The sequence below is a fragment of the Schistocerca serialis genome, chromosome 9 (genome assembly GCF_023864345.2).
Source record: "Schistocerca serialis cubense isolate TAMUIC-IGC-003099 chromosome 9, iqSchSeri2.2, whole genome shotgun sequence".
Classification (NCBI taxonomy): domain Eukaryota; kingdom Metazoa; phylum Arthropoda; class Insecta; order Orthoptera; family Acrididae; genus Schistocerca; species Schistocerca serialis.
The window spans coordinates 320,894,467-320,915,184 of record NC_064646.1 but is presented as its reverse complement, the minus strand read 5'-3'; the positions used below and the strand labels follow the sequence as shown (position 1 = coordinate 320,915,184).

The 20,718-nt window shown below is 42.7% G+C and overlaps 1 pseudogene; it reads right to left on the bottom strand.

The window, feature by feature from the left end:
• Positions 1 to 749: 749 nt before the first annotated feature.
• Positions 750 to 867, bottom strand: LOC126420263 (5S ribosomal RNA; annotated as a pseudogene).
• Between the last annotated feature and the right edge of the window lie 19,851 nt (positions 868 to 20,718).

The window sequence follows — 20,718 nt, the reverse complement described above, 5'->3', positions numbered from 1 at the left end:
ACGTCCAGGCGTTGTTATAGCCACTTGTAGGGAGTGGGCATCATTAAGCTAATTAAGGGACTCTAGATTGTACATTATGGAGTATCTTGTCTCGATATCTAGCACAGCACTTAGGTCCATTTACATTTAACTGTGTTTCTGATGTATTTACTGCCATACTGTTTCGATCAACATCTGTAACGCAGCAGGTTCGTTAGGTCAGTTGTTAATTGTCTATATCGCGCGCATTTATAGTTGAGGACAAACAAGTATCGGTGCAATATGCGAGCAACCCAAGGATTTATATAAGCAGCACACTAAAGAAGGTTTCGGCAATCTGGGCAGCTAATGGTCGGAGCTTATCGTTTCGAAATATAGGTTCAACAATGTGCTGAAGCGCTTTTCATTCTGTGAGGATCCAGATGTAGAAACTTCTTTTTCAATACAAGCCGTACACAATACACGAAGCTACTGATGATCTTCAACTCACATCGTTTGCAGTGTCAACCATTAAATAAGGTATTTGTACAAGAAGAACAATCTGCTCAATACATATATATCTAAAACTAATCTCAACTCCTCCCGAACAGGCCATGAAGGCCCAACGGTACCGACCGGCCGCCGTGTCATCCTCAGCCCACAGGCGTCATTGGATGCGGATATGGAGGGGCACACCGCTCTCCCGGCCGTATGTCAGTTTCCGCCGGAGACGCTACTTCTCAACCAAGTAGTTCCTCAGTTTGTTTCACAGGGGCTGAGTGCACCCCGCTTGCCAACAGCGCTCGGCAGATCGGATGTTCACCCATCCAAGTGCTAGCCCAGCCCGACAGCGCTCGACTTCGGTGTTCTGACGGGAACCGGTGCTACCACTGCGGCAAGGCCGTTGGCCATATATATCTATCAATGAAGAGAAAATATAGGAGAGGTTCTTCTGCCAGAGTGACATGCTTCTTATGCTACATTGCCTACAATCGTATGCCTGTTGTGACATATTTAGGGTCATGGGTCTTGAGACAGGCAAGTGGACGAACAATGGTTAGGTGCAGGGGTTGAAAATGCGATCATGGGTGTTCCGAATTAATTACCGATACCTTCAGAGAACATGAAAAAGCCACAGCCACGCTTTTCATTCCGTACTCTTCTGACACTAATGTCCAGTTATACAAGTCGGGAATTTCGTCATGATCAGTCAGATCGAGCACTCTTTTCAGCAGGGCGGGAACTCTTCTTACTTGGCCTACCAGCCAGCAGAGCATATATATATTAACATCAGTCTAGATGCACGTCTACTGCTGTATTCTGCAAGCCACCATACGGTGAGACGGTGAGTTGTGAAGAATCAGTAGTGTTCCCCTCCCGATTCTTTTTTTTTTAAACTGTTTTCAGATAAAACTGTATGATGGTATGAAAGAGATAGCCGGCCAGGAAGCCGAGAGCGCTGACGCGCTGCTTCCGGGACACGGGGAAGCGAGACAGTCCCGCACCCGCCCACGGATTAACGACGGGGGATGGTGAACTGGTCAGCCTGCATATACTTTTTGGAAGTTTTCTACACCCATCTAGGTAAATGACGGCATGGCACCCACTTTCCGCCTCAGTTACACTTACAGTGAGTGGCCACATCTGAACATGAGATCTACAGTCGATGCAGACAGATGAGGTACACAAATTCTTTTCCCTGGGAGAGGGGGAAGGGGCTGTGGTGTCAGGGTGGGCGAGAACGGCGGCTCTGAAACAACCAGTACACGGTAATTCGGTTTCTTTCCACGCCAGTGATTGTTAAAGCCGCTCAAACGAACGAGTTTCTGAAATAACTGATTTTCAGTTTCCTATTATTTTCTGTCATAAACATATAAATCGAACAAAGATCAAAAATTTTGACCTACTTAGTTTCAAAATACATAGTATCGAAATATTAAAAGAAATAGGCAAATAAAAGAAAACTTAGTCCATCCAACGTTCGCTGATTTTCTGGAAATGTGATAAGTGGGTGAACATTGCAAAAAATCGCCAGTATTCTCCTACTGATTCTAATTTTTTGAACCTTGGTTCAAAAATCGTGTTGTAATCTGGATCACACCACTGTTTGGGCATTAAGAAAAGTGAGTGCTGAAGGGTGGAAACTGAGGTTGAAGAACTCCATTTTTCTTGTAAACTTGTCCGTTTTCAAGGGCTACAAGCAGATAAAGGCGTATTACGTGAACAAAGGCAGCAAATCGGCTACTTTCTATGAATCGTTTGTTAAGTTTTTAATTCATTACTGTTACCGTAATTTGCTTCCTCTTTTATTATTTCATAGGAATGGCAGACAAGTTTTTAACCTTTTAAAGCAAATGGAGTATTATACTTCATTGCTATATCACTTAGTAAAAATATTTCCAAACTAGGGTTGATGCCATTCTGCAATACAGTGGATGTCCGGCGATGACAGCGAGAAACTACCGTATAGAACAGGTGGGGGGAAGTCTTACATACAACATGTACACACATACGTTAATCCCCAACACACGTAGCAACAGGGAATTTATTGTCTCAGCAGCGGTGTACCAATTCTTATGCTACATGTTTGTTGCTCGTTTCTGTAGGCGTTGTCATTGAAATAGCGCTGACAGGTTTTCCAATTCTATGAACTAATGCCATATTTAAAACCAAAGCTATTTTTATGAATAAATATCACCCTTTTTTAAAAAAAATATTTATTTAAAACCGATAAATTTTAGCCTACTGCTATGACTAGTTGATACTTCGGTTGTTCTACTCGATTATAAGTAGAAAGTAAAAGACACCTATTACAACCGAGACCAAACAAATACCGAAAAATACCGGTTATTCAGAACTAAAATACCGGTATCTATCATAACCTGTCGGTTTTTCCCATCCCTATTGGCAACGGGTGGCGACAGGAAGGGCATCCGGCCACCCTCTGCCATTAAAATTACCAAATCTATACTTAAATTCCGACGCAGCGTGGATTCGTGATATGAACTGGAAAAAGAAAAAAACAGAAATGCGGGTTAAAACTGTAGAAATTGCAGAAAGGTAGGAAATTAAGGAACCGGACCCTAAAAGTTGAAACAACCAGTTTGTCGAGAGTTTCAAAAGGAGCATTCGACAACGAATACCAGAAATAGGTGGAAGGAGCACAGCAGAAGACGACTGCTTAGGTGAGTCTCCCACACAACAGCATGATCGGGAGACTTACTCGTGATGATCTACAATTTGTCTCTGAAGCGGTCTGCCAGTAACGCTCTCTGACTGTGTAGGACGCGAACCGAGTTGGTGACACTTTGCTCCAGCTCCAGCTTCGGTTACACAGCATGAAGCAGCTGTGGATAGGCATCACTGTTGTGGGCCAGCCGTGGATATCCAAGAGACGTCGAGCACGTCTGAGTCTGCCGATTGGTCCGCATCGGTGGCCAGCCAAGTTACTGCTCGCACTGAGGTTTACCCCCCACCTGTGGTCGAGTAGGTCACATCGGGGCATGGCAAGAAGCGAAACACTTCCCAGTGGGCAGCACGTAAGATCTCCCTGGTCAGTCTGACAGACAGGATCCAAGTGTTGTCTGTGGCTGACACTGTCCCTCAGCCAGATGCAGTCGCTTGTCCTGTTTCAGAGGAAACCTCTCAGCCTGCTATGCCCGGCCAGTCACAGCGGGTGGAATTGTTGGTAGTTGGGATCTCCAATATTAGGCACTTTATACAGCCCCTTGGAACATGGCTGCCAAGGAGGAGAAGAAATCGAACCTTCGTGTGCATACTGTGTGAAGTCATTCCAAACAAGGAACAGGTCCTTTCGGATGTCATGAAGAGCACAAGATGCAGCCGATTGCGTGTCGCGTCACACGTCAGCACCAGTGATGTGTGTCGCTTTGAATCAGAAGAGATTCTCTCTGATTTCGAGCTGCTGACAGAACTGGTAAAGGCTGCCAGTCTTGCTAGTGAGACGAAAGCAGAGCTCACCATTTGCAGTCGAGAGGTCCGATATCGGACCTCTGGTACACAGCCGAGTGGAGGGTCTGAAACAGAGGCTCAGACGGTTATGCAACCATGTCGGTTGCAGATTCCTCGACTTGCACTATAGGTTTCGGGTTCCGCTGTGTAGGTCAGGAGTCCCCTAAACGCAGGAGGCGGTTACACTTTGTGGCGTGGCGTGGTTTGTGTGTCGTGGACTGTTTTTTTTTTTTTTTTTTTTTTTTTTTTTTTTTTTTTTTTTTTTTTTTTTTTTTTTTAGGGAAGAGGACCTCGGGGTAACACAAAAAGGGCTTCATTCTCAAAAGGTGCAGGTCGAACACAAAAAGAACGTAGAACCAGAATACATCAGGATAACAGTTGTACACTGTCGTAGCTGTGTTGGGACAGCACAAATGCTCCAAATGTTAATAGAAAGCGCCGATTCTCAAATCGTTGCAGACACTGAAAGTTGGCTAAAGCTGGATGTTTTTGCAAAGAACCTTCTGGTGTTCAGAAAGGATAGGCTAAATGCAGTTGGCGGTGTCATGTTTGTCGCTGTTAGAAGCACTTTACTTGTAGCGAAATTTAAGTAGATAGTTCCTATGAGTTAGTATGGGCAGAATTTATTCTTGGCAAGTAGATAGGTCCTATGAGTCAGTATGGGCAGAAGTCATTCTTGGAAACCGGAATAAAATAATGATTGGATCCTTTTACCGACCTATAAACTCAGATCATATATTTCCTGAAAAGTTCAAAGAAAACTTGAGTTTAATTTCAAACATGTACCCGACAACTGTAGTTGGTGGCGACTTTAATTTATCCTCGATATGTTGGCGAAAATTCATATGAAAATCTGGAGGAACGTATATAGCATCATCCGAAATTGTGCTGAACTCATTCGCTGACAATTATTTCGAGCTGTTAGTTCATGAGACCACACGAAAAGTAAACGGTTGAGAAAACACCCTTAACTTCTTGGCAACAAATAATCCTGAGATAATAAAGAGCATCAAAACCGATATAGGGGTTAGTGAACACCGAGTTGTCATAGCGAGATGATGATTGGTTTATGGGGCGCTCAACTGCACAGTCATCAGCGCCCGTACAAAGTCCCAATTATTAGTCAGTCCAATTTTTTTACATAGTCCAATCTATCCTTTGTCACGAATGATGATGGTGATATGATGAGGACAAAACAAACACCCAGTCCCCGGGCAGAGAAAATCCCAAACCCGGCCGGGAATCGAAACCAGGATCCCGTGATCCAGAGGCAGCAACGCTAGCCACTAGACCACGAGCTGCGGACTTGTCATAGCGATACTCAACATTGTAATCCCCAAATCCTCCAAAAATAAACGATTAATATACATATTCAAAAAAAGAACAGATAAAAATTCATTCGACGCCTTCCTGAGAGACAATCGCACACGCCTTCCTAATTAGCAATGTAAGTGTAGACTCGATGTGGCTTGAACTCAAAGATATAGTATCGAGAGCAGTTGAGAGATTTATACCAAATACATTAACAAACGATGGAGCTCATCTCCCTTGGTACACAAAACACGTCAGAACACTGAACACTGTTGCAGAAACAACGAAAAAGCGTGCCAATCTTAAACGAACGCAAAATCTCCAAGATTAGCAATCATTTACAGAAGCTCGAAATTTATCGCGGACTTCAGTGCAAGATGTTTATAACAGTTTCCACGGCGAAACTTTGTTTCGAAATCTGGCAGAAAATCCAAAGAGATTCTGGTCGTATGTAAAATATGCTAGCGGCAAGACACAACCAATGCCTTCTCTGCGCGATAGCAATGTAAATACTATCGACGAATTTGCTGCCAAAGCAGAGTTACTTAACTCAGCCTTCCGAAATTCCTTCACCAAAGAAGACGAAGCAAATATTCCAGAATTCGAATCAAGAACAGCTGCCAACATGAGTAACTGAGAAATGATATCCTTGGTGTAATGAAGCAACTTAAAACAATTAATAAAAGCGTGTCTTCCGGTCCAGACTGTATACCAATTAGGCTACTTTCAGAGTATGCTGATCCAATCATGTACAATCGCTTGTTCGACGAAATATCCGTACCCAAAGACTGGAAAGTTGCACAGATCGCACCAATATTCAAGAAAGGCAGTAGGAGTAATCCACTATATTACAGGCCCATATCATTAACGTTGATATGCAGCAGGAATTTGGAACATATATTATATTCAAACATTGTGAATTACTCGAAGACAACATTCTATTGACATACAGCCAACAAGGATTTAAAAAACATCGTTCTTGTGAAACACAACTAGGTCTTTACTCACAGGAAGTCTTAAATGTTATTGACATGGGTTTTTAAATTTATTCTGTATTTCTAGATTTCCAGAGGGCTTTTGACATTGTATTCCACAAGCGGCTTGTAGTGGAATTGCGTGCTTATGGAATATAGTCTCAGTCATGTGACTGAATTCGTGGTTTCCTGTCAGAGAGGTCACAGTTCGGAAAAATTGAGGGAAAGTCATCGATTAAAACAGAAGTGACTTCTGGCGTTCCCCAAGGTAGTGTTATAGGCTCTCTGCTTTTCCATTTAGGAGACAATCTGATCAGCCGTTTTAAGTTGCAGACGATGCTCTCGTTGATCGTCTAATAAAATCATGAGAAGATCAAATCAAATTGCAAAACGATTTAGAAAAGATACCTGTATGGTGCGAAAATTGGCAATTGATTCTAAATAAGGAAAAGTGTGAGGTCATCCAAGTGCTAAAAGATATCCGCTAAACTTCGGTTACACGATAAATAAGTCAAATCTAAAGGCGGTAAATTCAACTAAATGCCCAGGTATTACATTTACGAACAACTTAAATAGGAAAGGACACACAGAGAATGTTGTGGGGAAGCGAACCAAAGACTGCAACAGATCTACACTACGCTAGCCCGTCCTCTTGTGGAGTACTGCTGCGTGGTCTGGGATCCTTAGCTGGCCGGTGTGGCCGAGCGGTTCTAGGCGCTACAGACTGGAACCGCGCGACCGCTCCGGTCGCAGGTTCGAATCCTGCCTCGGGCATGGATGTGTGTGATGTCCTTAGGTTAGTTAGGTTTAAGTAGTTCTAAGTTCTAGGGGACTGATGACCTCAGCAGTTAAGTCCCATAGTGCTCAGAGCTATTTGAACCATTTGATTTGGGAGCCTTACCAGATGGGATTAACAGAGTACATCGACAACGTTCATAGGATAGCAGCACCTATTGTCTTATCGCGAAATAGGAGAGAGAGTGTCGCTGACGTGATACAGGATTTGGGGTGGACATCTTTGAACCAAAGGCGTTTTTCGTTGCGGCGGAATCTTCTCACAAAATTTCAGTACCAACTTTGTTCTCCGAATGCGAAAATATTTTGTTGACATCGACCTATATAGGAAGAAACAATCATCATAATAAAATAACGAAAATCAGAGCTCGCAAGGTAAGATACAGATGTTCGTTTTTTCCGCGTGCTATTCGAAATTGGAATAATAGAGAATCATTGTGAAGGTGGTTCGATGAACCCTCTGCCAGGCACTTAAGTGTGATATGCGGAGTATCCATGTGGATGTAGTAGTGTCTGTCAGAGCCTCCTCCACACCTCGGACAGGACATACTGGCAGTTCAGGGCATCAGCCGGAAGCCTGTCACCAGCGCAGCTTCTAGCTGTTTCCAGATAGCGGCTATTTCATCTTGTTTGTTTTGGCACAGCTACTTTGAGTATCTACAGCAACCAAACACGTAACATAATCTTCTTTAAGTTTCTGTGGCAACGCCTGAATTAGGGTTCCTGTCAAAGGTGTGGCCGCGTTTTGCATTCCGTGGTTGTAAGCCGCAACAGTGCTGCCAGCTGTGAGGAATCTTCTGTCGTTGATAGAAGTTTAAATATCACCTCAGGCAGTTTCTCAAAAAGAGACTTTGGGAACCTGAGCAGTTACATTGAACTGTTTTGGCTTTTCACAGCCACAGTGCATACGCCAATTTCTCTCTCTTCCCTCCTCTTCCGTGCTTTCCATCGATTCTTAGCCTCGCCAAATTGTCTGAAACTGCTTGTGTATCCTCAGCTTTAATATTTAATCAGATATGTCCCACACTAAACTCTATAGCAACAGAGAACGTTTGGAGCATTGTGGGAAGCGCTCTCCATCCAGTTCGGTATTTTGACGACCTAACGCGCAAAATGGAGAGAATTTGGCACTATATCCCTCAGGAGGGCATTCAACAACCCTATCACTCAGTGTGAAGCCGAATAATTGTTTGCATAAGGACCAGAGGTTGAGCAATGCATTATTGATTTACTCAATTTACGAAGCTCTTTCTTTTGAATAAATCATCCAATTTTTCTTTAATTTTAATCATTTTTGTATGTAGATGCACGTCACACCTGCCGATTCCCGTCACATTTGGATAATTCCTCCGTGGTGTGTCGTTTTTTGTCGTAGAGAGTACATATAGTGTGTAACCGGTATAATTGCAGTTATTTCTACTTGTGACTGAGTAAGGTATACTAAACAACATTAGTCAGTATTTACATCATTTTCAGAATAATAATTATAGCTATTACAGGTCACATGAGAGAGAGAGAGAAAATTTTTAATGCAGGTGCGCAGGTTCTTCTAGGTGAAGTTTTTAAAATAAATCTCCATATAATATGACAAATTATATGTCGACGTTGTAGAAAGCTGTTCTTAACTTGCTGTGTATCCCGTTGCTACAGCTTTAAACAGGCATATGTTGTATAATCAACGCCTGAGATGTCGTTCAGCGTAAATAATTACTTGAATTAACTTTTTTATTATTTTTGGTACTTTCAGCAGTGCTATAACACTTTTCCTTATTTTTTACAGTTATATAATATTAGTGATTATCTTATACCTGAGATATTTCGCCAACGACGAAGGTCCACAAATTACCTTTGATCTTGTGACTTTAAAAAGGGGCGTTTACCCTTTGCGTTTTTACGATATTCAACGAAAATTGGTTACTTTGACAAAATATATTCTGCATACGTCATAACTTCATCACTTCCATGAATAAAATATTTATTTTAATCTTTGAAGATTTAAAGACAATTACCAATATGTTGCTGTCGTGGTCCACGTCAAATCATATGACAAACTTCCTTATCGAAGGGGAAACAAAAGTCGACAAACTAGTATAACATTCTTACTACAAGCCATTCTCAATATTTTTTTCTTTGTTTTACAGTCACAGTGTTTAAATAATGATCGCAGGGAATAAGGACGAAACGGCGATATCTTCTCGCGGTAACTGGCCGTCGGCTAAATGTTTTCTCTGACCGTCGCGGCGATGGGCAGCTCCAAACCAAGTACACGGAGGCGCTTTGCTCCGATCTAATCTCGTTCGCACAAAACAGAAACAGAATAACCATTTTGTAATGATATTCAAATTATAAAAGCCGTTTTAAGAATACTTTTGCAAACTGTAGGATCAAGTTCCTCACACCAAGCAAAAAAAAAACCATATAAGCATATGTCCGAAAAATCCTTAATTTTCGAGTTATTAATGAAAGCTGACCTTCAACGGTTTTCTAGGTACAGCCCAAAACATATCTGTTCATCCATTTGTCTCACTGTATTCTGGATGGAGCTATGTTTCCAGGGAGACTTGTTTATATTCGTCTTCCGTCTGTCTTCAAAGTGTCCGTCAAACACGACAGGGTATTCATCTAGTTAGCGCGTAGAAATGCGTGAATGGTTGCGCGAATGGCTGAGCGAATGCTTATGGAGACGAAGCTGTGCCCCTGTATCACACAGCGTTTCCAAACAGAAACAGCCGAGTCATCCAACCTTCGCTGCTGAGTATCGTAGCGTAGCAAAGACGAGATCCGTAGCATCACAGACTATGGATCAAGGAAGACCACATGTTGCTCGTACGCCCTACCAGGAAGAGCACGTACTACGGGCTGCCGAAGAGGCACATGGAGAGAAGTGGCGCAGTGGTTAGCACACTGGACACGCATATGGGAGGACGACGGTTCAAACCGACGTCCGGTCATCCAGATTTAGGTTTTCGGTGATTTCCCTAAATCGCACCAGGTAAGTGGCGGAAGGGTTCATTTGAAAGAGCACAGCTTATTTCCTTTCTCATCCTTGACACAATCCGAGCTTGTGTTCCGTCTTCAAGGACCTCGACGTGGATGGGACGTTGACTCCAATCTTCCTTCCTTCGAAGAAGCGACAGATATTAGCGCTAAGACAATAGGTTTGGCATTTGGTGCATCGACAAGTCCAGAATGGAGGATACTTCACGAGCAGTTCATGTACCCATATCAACGTTTGCTGGGCCTTATGCCTGCCCATCATCCACCACGGGAGAACTTCTACCGACGGTTTGTTTCACAAACTGCCAATCCCTTAAAACTTCCTGGCAGATTAAAACTGTGTGCCGGACCGAGACTCGAACTCGGGACCTTTGCCTTTCGCGGGCAAGTGCTCTACCAACTGAGCTACCCAAGCACGTCTCACGCCCCGTCCTCACAACTTTAATTCCGCCAATCCGTTGTTTGTCTCTTCAGTTTTGTTTGAAAGAGATGCAATAACAAATTTCTACAACCAACACATATGGGCCGTTCGCAATCCTCATCCTACAATACAGGCAAAACATCAGCATTACTTTAAGATTACAGTGTAGGTTGGAGTTGCAGTTATCTAGGAGACCCATAAGTTCTCCCAGCACATCTTACAAATGCCGTCTACAGTGATTTTATTTAGAACAACTTCCAAGATTAGCTAGACGATGTGGCCCTGCACGTGAGAAGTAAGATATGATTTGTGCATGATGGAGCTCCAGCACATTTAAATCTGTGTTCGACATACACTGGCTGGTATCTACCATAGTAGATGGATAGGTAGAGGAGAACCAGTTCCATGGTCTGCACGTTTCCCCGACCTCAGTCCTTTGGATTGTAATCTCTGGCCTATGCAGCAGACCAGCGGCAAGCAGGAACTCTTCATCGACGTGCCATGGAAACCTGCGAAACCATTCGAAACAGTCATAGAGTATTTGATAGGGTGCGACAGTCCATGATTCGAAGAGTGCATGTGTATTTAGAAACAAGAGAAGGATATTCATTTATTATGAGTTTGTGTGTCGATGAACTCCAGTAACATCAATTGTGAACTTACATTAATAATTCGAAAACGAAGGATTTTTAAACATATTTTTATATAAAATATTTTTCTTTTTTTGGTGTAAGGAGCCTACGCGCAAAGCTCGTAAAAGTACTTTTGAAACACCCTGTGACTTCCAAAAAAATTATGTAAGCCAAACTTTAGCTTATGTCTCACAGGTGGGAAAGACAGTAGTGACTATTCAGTACTTTTTCGCTCTTTCGTGCGTTATCAAGTACAGACCTAATAGAGGACACGACAATAAATTTTCGAGCTGTCTCGTGAATCTCTGTCGTGGCACCTATAATACTTTTTCGTTTCGTACTATCGCTAAAATTACCTAGCATGGCGGCGAAATCATTAAAGCATTGAGTTTGCATTCTGGAGAATTTGATTCAGATTCCCATTGAACATCTTGATTAATGTTTGCTACTGCTTTTTTTTAAAAAAAACAAAAACAAAAAAAAACAGGACGATGCTTTGAATAGATCTTGGCCAACTCCTTCACCCGTCTGGGTCCAGGTGAAAAAAACTTAATTACTGAATTGCAGTACAATATTTAGCCATGGTAGCTGTCTCTGAGATAATGATCAAATTCTGATGAGAAAAATAAATAAAAAATCATCAAATAAATCTTTGGTTAAAATGAAATGGATATGACTCTTGGCTAACGGCGAGGGAAGTGGGCCAGTCGATGGTATAACCCTAGACAGACTTTCATGTGGTGTGGGGCCTAGTGGTCTACTGCTGAAGCGCATGCCTGGAGACCCGAAGGTCGTGAAATCGAATCCCGGTCAGGCTGCGGATTAATTCAGTGTTTCTTTAAAGTAGCCTTCGTGCCAAAGTGATGTGAAGATTCGCCAGGGTAGGTACGTGGTTCGAATTCCATATTAAAATGTACGTTCAATAGGATTGCTCGCGTAATTTGAAGACACACAAGTATACGAAGTGGCGTCCAATTGAAAGACTTATACCAGTCCGTTAGCTACACGGAATTCTTATTTATCGTTACTGTCACACGGCAAGTCTCTGTTGTTGCGATAGCCTTTCTAAACGGGGATTTAGATTACGAGATATGTATTGGAATATACTTATCATTTGACGAACAGTTTTAATCAAGTGCGCTTATTTTCTTCTCATTCTACAGCCTGACCATCAGACACAGAATCCAGAATCTGAATGATTAAATCTTGCCTTTACCGCAACTAATAACAGGATCGTGAAAACTCATAAACCATCAAGGGGCGTACTGATATGCACTAGAGTAGTCAAAATCTGCTTTTATTCCATTCTCGAGATTCGAGATTAAACAATATGTGCTACATTATCTAGTATATTAGCTTTGTTGGAAATGTGACCTCTCTTACTGGAGTACTTTGTTAGTGAATAGACGGTTCCAGTACATAATGTCGAGGAGTCATTACTATAAAAATTTGCTGTTAGGCTTTCAGAATTGCTCAGAACGTAATTTTAACGGTGGACTGAAAGTATCTACTGGATTGGACCTCGAGAACAGGTCTTTAACTTTCCAGATAAAACTTGTTTCATTGGCTGTTAGACCCTAACATCCACTACGTCTGAATTAGGACGGTAGAGTATTGGTTTTTACATGGTGGTATTCTAGACCGGCGATGCAAATGTCATATTCTGGTGTAGCTATAAGGTATTATGTAATTCCAAAACGGATGTCTGAAAATATAAAGGATCATATTTAGAAATGAAATCTTTTCGAAGAAAGAATTGAAACAACGAAACCAATTTTCTGGTAACTATAAAAGACGGGTTGTGGATTTAAAGCGATATTTAAAAGGGTCCCAAGAAGCGAGAGTACTTTCTTGAAAGATACATGACTCAAAATTTTTCGGAATCACTGCTCTAAATCACTGACTTCATTGCAAAAATGAATCTGATATCGACTGTCTATGGCGAGGTCCAGTGTCATAACTGCCCTTGATGCAAGGTTCCTTGAAATCAATCTTCTTATAACTGCTGGTAAAAACAAAAAGAATTAGTTAAACACAACCTAACTTCCAAGGTTACTTGGAGGACTGTATTGCAGCGAAACACGCTGCAATATGTATGTTACAACAGCGATCTCTTTCACATTTAATTCTCGCTTGGTCAACCGCAAAATTTAAATCACGTTAACTTTATACAGTTGAGGGAGGGCTCTTACTTCATTCACTTTCATACTTTATCACGGTGAGATCAGACTCGAAATCTGAATTACGTTACCAGGTTGCCGAATAACGTTCCTACCGATGGAATGATAAGGTCCGATGTATCGAAGTTCATTGAACATTCCACTTGCACGATGAGGAGATAATCAAGTAAGCCCGCACCTGCGAGCTGAGACCTGGTGACCCATTTCATACTACTGAATGCAGAAAGAGAAAGTTACGGAATCAGTCTAAGAATTATTTTAATATCAAAAATACAACGTCAGAACTTTTGACAGTATTGTTCCAAGAAAACAAACCTTCAGGACGACACTTGCAGCTAACGCCATCATGGGGAATTTCTCATCGGAAAGTATGTCACTCTTTTCTTGCCATACCTCCTTTGCAAATCCGAGAATGTCTGAAAGCCTTCGTTTTTTGCTTAATTCCCCCAGTTCTGACACTTATAGAAATTGTTAAAACCATTGTTAAAATCTACGCTCAGCCACCTTTTACAATACAAAAGGGCGAAAATTTGCGCGTTTCGAAGGAGCAAGCTTTTATCCCCAGAATTATTCTTACGGAAGTGATAGAAATATTAAAAAATTCTTTGTCACTTCCCTTCTAATAGTGACTTCCTCAAATGTGCGTAAACATAATTCATCGAGGAAATAAAATAAACTCTTTACGGAGCATGTAGTTCATGAGTATCGGCAGCGTGGAAACCAACAGCTTCTCAGGTGCAAGGTCTGTTTATTTCCAGGATAGACATACGCGGAATCAAAGCACATAAGAAGCGCGACTGAGTATTTCATGTGCGTGAACAGGAAACCAAAGAAACACAAGTTATGAAAGATAACGTACATGAATATGGAGATGCTTTGCATTCGAATTCCCGAGAATAATACCGTAGAATTAGACTTAAAAAAGGCAAGTCTTCTGCTCCAGATTGTATACCAATGCTTGCTTAATAGCTCCATACTTAGCATTCAAGTACAACGGCTCGCTCGACGAAAGATCAATACCTGAAGGCGAGAAAATAGCGCACGGCACACCAATAGGCAAGAAAAGGAATAGGAGTAATTCGCTGAATTACAGACCCATCACTGAAATCGATTTGCAATAGGATTTAGAACATATATTATGTTCGAGTATTACGAATTACCTCGAATTAAACGATCTGTTGACACACAGTTAACACGAAGTCAGAAAATATCGATCGCGTGCAACACAAATAGCTTTTTATTCTGATGAAGTAATGAGTGCTATCAATAATTCTAATTCATATTTCTAGGCTTTTGATACCGCTCCTCATGAGCTGCTTCTAATCAGATTGCGTGTCTATGGAATATCGTCTCAGCTGTGCGATTAGATTCCTGATTTCTTGTCAGAGAGGTCACAGATGATATTAGCTAACGGAAAGTCATCGAGTAAAACAAAAGTGACGTCTATTCTTTTGTTCCCAATCTATATAAATGATTTAGGAGACAATCTCAGAAGACCTACTTAACGTCTAGTAAAGTTATCAAAAGATCAAATGCAACTGCAATATGATTTGTTAAGATTTGTATATGGTGTGAAAAGTAGCAATTGGCCCCAAAATAATGAATAGCGTAAGGTCATCTACATGAGTAACAAAAGGAATCCGTAGAATTTGGATTACACGATAAATCGCACAAACCTAAAGACTGTCAATTCAGATAAATACCTGGGGATTACAATTACGAATAACCGAAATTGGAACGATGACATAGATGACGTTGCAGACGAGCCAAAGACAACGTTTTACTGGCAGATCATTTAGAAGATGCAACACCTCCTCTACAGAGACTGTCAACGCTAAGTATGACCGTCCTCTGCTGAAGTATTGCTGTGCGGTACAGGACCCTCACCAGTTAGAATTGGCGGAGGACACCGAAAAAGTTCATAGAAGTAGCTCGTTTTCTATTATCGTGAAATAAGGGAAAGAGCGCCACGGATATGATACAAGGATTGTCGTAATATTCATTAAAACAAGGGCGTTTCTCGCTATTGCAGGACCGTCTCATAAAATTTCAGTTATCGAGTTTCTCCGCAGAGTGTCTTGTGACAGCCAGAGCGACAGCACCAGCAGCAGCGAGTACTGTTTGTATAAAGCGTTTATTTTGCATTTTGTTTACGACCTTCCACTAAGGAAGGGATTCTATTTGTGTTTATCTGCTCTGCATAGTAACTAATAGTTCTTGATAAAACTTTACGTAGTTTTCGTGTTAGATTTCTTAGTGTTTTCTTGATCGTTTAGAACAGAAAGCGCCCTAAAACCGTCTTTTGTTTGTTTCGCGGCCGTTAGCCACTAGTCACCTGAATCAGCAGTTGTCTTGTGACAGCCAGAGCGACAGCACCAGCAGCAGCGAGTACTGTTTGTATAAAGCGTTTTTGTACTTATTTGCTGCGCTTAGCTTTTAAATAGTTTTTCTGGGAAAACCTAGCGTAGTTTTCGCGTCTCGTATTTCAGTGAGTGTTTCTTGATTATCAGAGTAGCTCATCAGAAGATTATCTTGGGAATTTGTCACCGTATAGAGTAGGGTAAACATAGTCATGTGTAGGGACTGTGGTTGTTGTGAGCGGACGCAAGGAGAATTGGCCACTCTTCGGGGGCAGGTGGAGGCTTTGTCTGTTAGGCTCATCGAGCTCGAGGCGCAGGCGTCGGCTCGTAGTGGCGTTGGGGCAACTGTGGTGAGACCTATGCCTACTTCGGTGGCCTTGGAATCACATGGAACCCCTGATGTCGCTGCGTCTTCCGGCAGTGAGCATCTTACCGGTCAGCCATCACTCCAGGGTGAATGGCGGACAGTGGTGGGCTCGCGCGTGCCTGGCCGAAAGGCGAAGGTGGGATCTGGCCGCGTGGCAGCTGCCTTACCCCTTTCCAACAGGTACGGGGTGCTTCCTAGTGGTGATGACATCGTTTCCGAGCCACCACAGGGTGCCTCGCCTGTTGGGCCAGTGGCCGATTCTCCGGCAAGGTCCCGACAGTCACAGAGGGCGGGCCTATTAGTTATAGGGAGCTCCAACGTTAGGCGGGTTATGGAGCCCCTCAGGAAAATAGCGGGTAGGTCGGGGAAGAATGCCAGTGTGCACTCGGTGTGCTTGCCGGGGGTCTCGTCCGTAATGTGGAGGAGGCCCTTCCGGCAGCTATTGAACGCACTGGGTGTGACCGGCTGCAGATAGTAGCACATGTCGGAACGAATGACGCCTGCCGCTTGGGTTCTGAGGCCATCCTTGGTTCCTTCCGGCGGCTGGCTGATTTGGTGAAGACAACCAGCATCGCACGCGGAGTGCAAGCTGAGCTTAATATCTGCAGCATAGTGCCCAGAGTCGATCGCGGTCCTCTGGTTTGGAGCCGTGTGGAGGGTCTAAACCAGAGGCTCAGACGACTCTGCGACTATAATGGTTGCAAATTCATCGACCTCCGTTATTGGGTGGAGAACTGTAGGGCCCCCCTAGACAGGTCAGGCGTGCACTACACACCGGAAGCAGCTACTAGGGTAGCAGAGTACGTGTGGCGTGCACACGGGGGTTTTTTAGGTTAGAGGGACCCCCCCTTGGGCGAAACGATAAAATACCTGACGGCTTACCAGAGAGGACATTATCATCGTTTATAAAGAATGTCCGTCCTCGGAGACCAAAAACAGGAAAAGTTAACGTAATATTGGTAAACTGCAGGAGTATCCAGGGCAAGGTTCCTGAATTAGTATCTCTTATTGAAGGAAATAGTGCGCATATAGTATTAGGAACGGAAAGTTGGTTAAAACCGGAAGTGAACAGTAACGAAATCCTAGACACAGAATGGAATATATACCGCAAGGATAGGATAAACGCCAATGGTGGAGGAGTATTTATAGCAGTAAAGAATTCAATAATATCCAGTGAAGTTATTAGCGAATGCGAATGTGAAATAATCTGGGTTAAGTTAAGTATCAAAGGTGGGTCAGATATGATAGTCGGATGCTTCTATAGACCACCTGCATCAGCAACCGTAGTAGTTGAGCGCCTCAGAGAGAACCTGCAGAACGTCGTGAAGAAGTTTCGTGATCATACTATTGTAATAGGGGGAGACTTCAATCTACCAGGTATAGAATGGGATAGTCACACAATCAGAACTGGAGCCAGGGACAGAGACTCTTGTGACATTATCCTGACTGCCTTGTCCGAGAATTACTTCGAGCAGATAGTTAGAGAACCAACTCGTGAAGCTAACGTTTTAGACCTCATAGCAACAAATAGACCGGAACTTTTCGACTCCGTGAATGTAGAAGAGGGTATCAGTGATCATAAGTCAGTGGTTGCATCAATGACTACAAGTGTAATAAGAAATGCCAAGAAAGGAAGGAAAATATATTTGCTTAACAAGAGTGATAGGGCACAAATCGCAGAATATCTGAGTGACCACCATCAAACGTTCATTTCTGAGGAAGAGGATGTGGAACATAAATGGAAAAAATTCAGAAACATCGTCCAGTACGCCTTAGATAAGTTCGTACCGACTAAGGTCCAAAGCGAGGGGAAAGATCCACCGTGGTATAACAATCATGTACGAAAGGTACTACGGAAACAAAGAAAGCTTCATCATAGGTTTAAGAGTAGTCGAATCATAGCTGATAAGGAAAAGCTGAACGAAGCGAAAAAGAGCGTAAAGAGAGCAATGAGAGAAGCATTCAACGAATTCGAACATAAAACATTGGCAAACAATCTAAACAAGAACCCTAAAAAGTTTTGGTCATATGTAAAATCGGTAAGCGGATCTAAATCCCCTATTCAGTCACTCGTTGACCACGATGGCACCGAAACAGAGGACGACCGAAGAAAGGCAGAAATACTGAATTCAGTGTTCCGAAACTGTTTCACTGCGGAAAATCGTAACACGGTCCCTGACTTCAGCCGTCGCACGGACGCCAAAATGGAAAATATTGAAATAAACGATATCGGAATTGAAAAACAACTGCTATCACTTAGTAGCGGAAAAGCATCCGGACCAGACGAGATACCCTTAAGATTCTACAGTGATTATGCTAAAGAACTTGCCCCCTTTCTATCAGCAATTTATCGTAGATCGCTGGAAGAACGTAAAGTACCTAGCGACTGGAAGAAAGCGCAGGTCGTTCCCATTTTCAAGAAGGGTCATAAATCAGATGCGAATAATTATAGGCCTATTTCGCTTACGTCAATCTGTTGTAGAATAATGGAACATGTTTTGTGTTCTCGTATTATGACGTTCTTAGATAATACAAATCTCCTTCATCATAACCAACATGGATTCCGCAAACAGAGATCATGTGAAACTCAGCTCGCCCTATTTGCCCAAGAAATTCACAGTGCCGTAGACACTGGCGAGCAGATTGATGCCGTATTCCTGGACTTCAGGAAGGCATTTGATACGGTTCCGCACTTACGTTTAGTGAAAAAAATACGAGCTTACGGAATATCGGACCAGGTTTGTGACTGGATTCAGGATTTCCTAGAAGAAAGAACACAACATGTCATTCTTAACGGTTCAAAATCTGCAGATGTAGAGGTAATTTCGGGAGTACCGCAGGGAAGCGTGATAGGACCTTTATTGTTTACAATATACATAAATGACTTAGTTGACAACATCGGTAGCTCCGTGAGGCTATTTGCAGATGACACGGTTGTCTACAAGAAAGTAGCAACATCAGAAGACTCGTACGTACTCCAGGAGGACCTGCAGAGGATTAATGCATGGTGCGACAGCTGGCAGCTTTCCCTAAACGTAGATAAATGTAATATAATGCGCATACATAGGGGCAGAAATCCATTCCAGTACGATTATGCCATAGGTGGTAAATCATTGGAAGCGGTAACGACCGTAAAATACTTAGGAGTTACTATCCGGAGCGATCTGAAGTGGAATGATCACATAAAACAAATAGTGGGAAAAGCAGGCGCCAGGTTGAGATTCATAGGAAGAATTCTAAGAAAATGTGACTCATCGACGAAAGAAGTAGCTTACAAAACGCTTGTTCGTCCGATTCTTGAGTATTGCTCATCAGTATGGGACCCTTACCAGGTTGGATTAATAGAAGAGATAGACATGATCCAGCGAAAAGCAGCGCGATTCGTCATAGGGACATTTAGTCAGCGCGAGAGCGTTACGGAGATGCTGAACAAGCTCCAGTGGCGGACACTTCAAGAAAGGCGTTACGCAATACGGAGAGGTTTATTATCGAAATTACGAGAGAGCACATTCCGGGAAGAGATGGGCAACATATTACTACCGCCCACATATATCTCGCGTAATGATCACAACGAAAAGATCCGAGAAATTAGAGCAAATACGGAGACTTACAAGCAGTCGTTCTTTCCACGCACAATTCGTGAATGGAACAGGGAAGGGGGGATCAGATAGTGGTACAATAAGTACCCTCCGCCACACACCGTAAGGTGGCTCGCGGAGTATAGATGTAGATGTAGATGTAGTGTGAAAACATTTTGTTGCCGCCCACGTACATGTGATTCATTGACAGAACACGTAGAAAAGGTAACAGGTCTTTTTTCACTACGCTTGTCCGCCCTCTTCTGGAGTACTGCTGTGCGGTGTGGGATCCGAATCCGACAGAACTGACGGAGGACATCGAAAAAGTTCAAAGAAGGGCGGCTCGTTTTGTACCATCGCGAAAAGTGGAGAGAGTGACACGAATATGATACACAAGTTAGGGTGGCAATCATGAAAACATCTTCGTTGCACCAAGATCCTCTCACGAAGTTTCAAACAGCAGCTTTTTCCTCCGAAAGCGCAAATATTTTGTTGATGCCTATCAACGTAGGGAGAAGTGATCAAGTTAATAACATAAGAGAAATCAGAGCTCGCACGGGAAGATTTAAGTATTCCTCTCTCGCGCGCGCTGTTCGAGAGCGGAACGTTAGAGAAACTGGAAGTGGTTCAATGAACACTCTGCCACACACTTAAGTCAGTCGTAAAATACCAGGGCTGATACATCTAAAAGGTGGCAATTAGTTAGATAACTATTTAAAATTAATGGTAACATACACATTCAGCAACACGCTAAAATATCACACCCACTGTATTAGAAAGGCGTCCTAGCAACACGCAAAACATAGAAACATGTACACACTCGTCTTATTGGCATTTAAAATACGAAGCATTGCCTGTGGGAGGCGGAGTCACAGATCTGCTCTTAGATCGACAGATAAAACACACTTAGTTAATAGTTGCTTTATCGATACCCGTGTTCCGCAACCTTGACACACTTGGTGGGTGGTCCCGTAGTAAGCAAAAGCCGTGTGTCGAGGGGTAACTTCCTACTCTCAGCCTTATTAGGAAGGTACGTAGCGGTTGCACTGTGTTTTCAGTTGCAGAGTAGTTACGTAGATGTACTTTCTGAATGACACCAGGCCAGTATTTAATGTTAATTCGGCGACCGCTTCTTATTGTGGCTCACACTGGGCCTCCCACACCAACACCTGG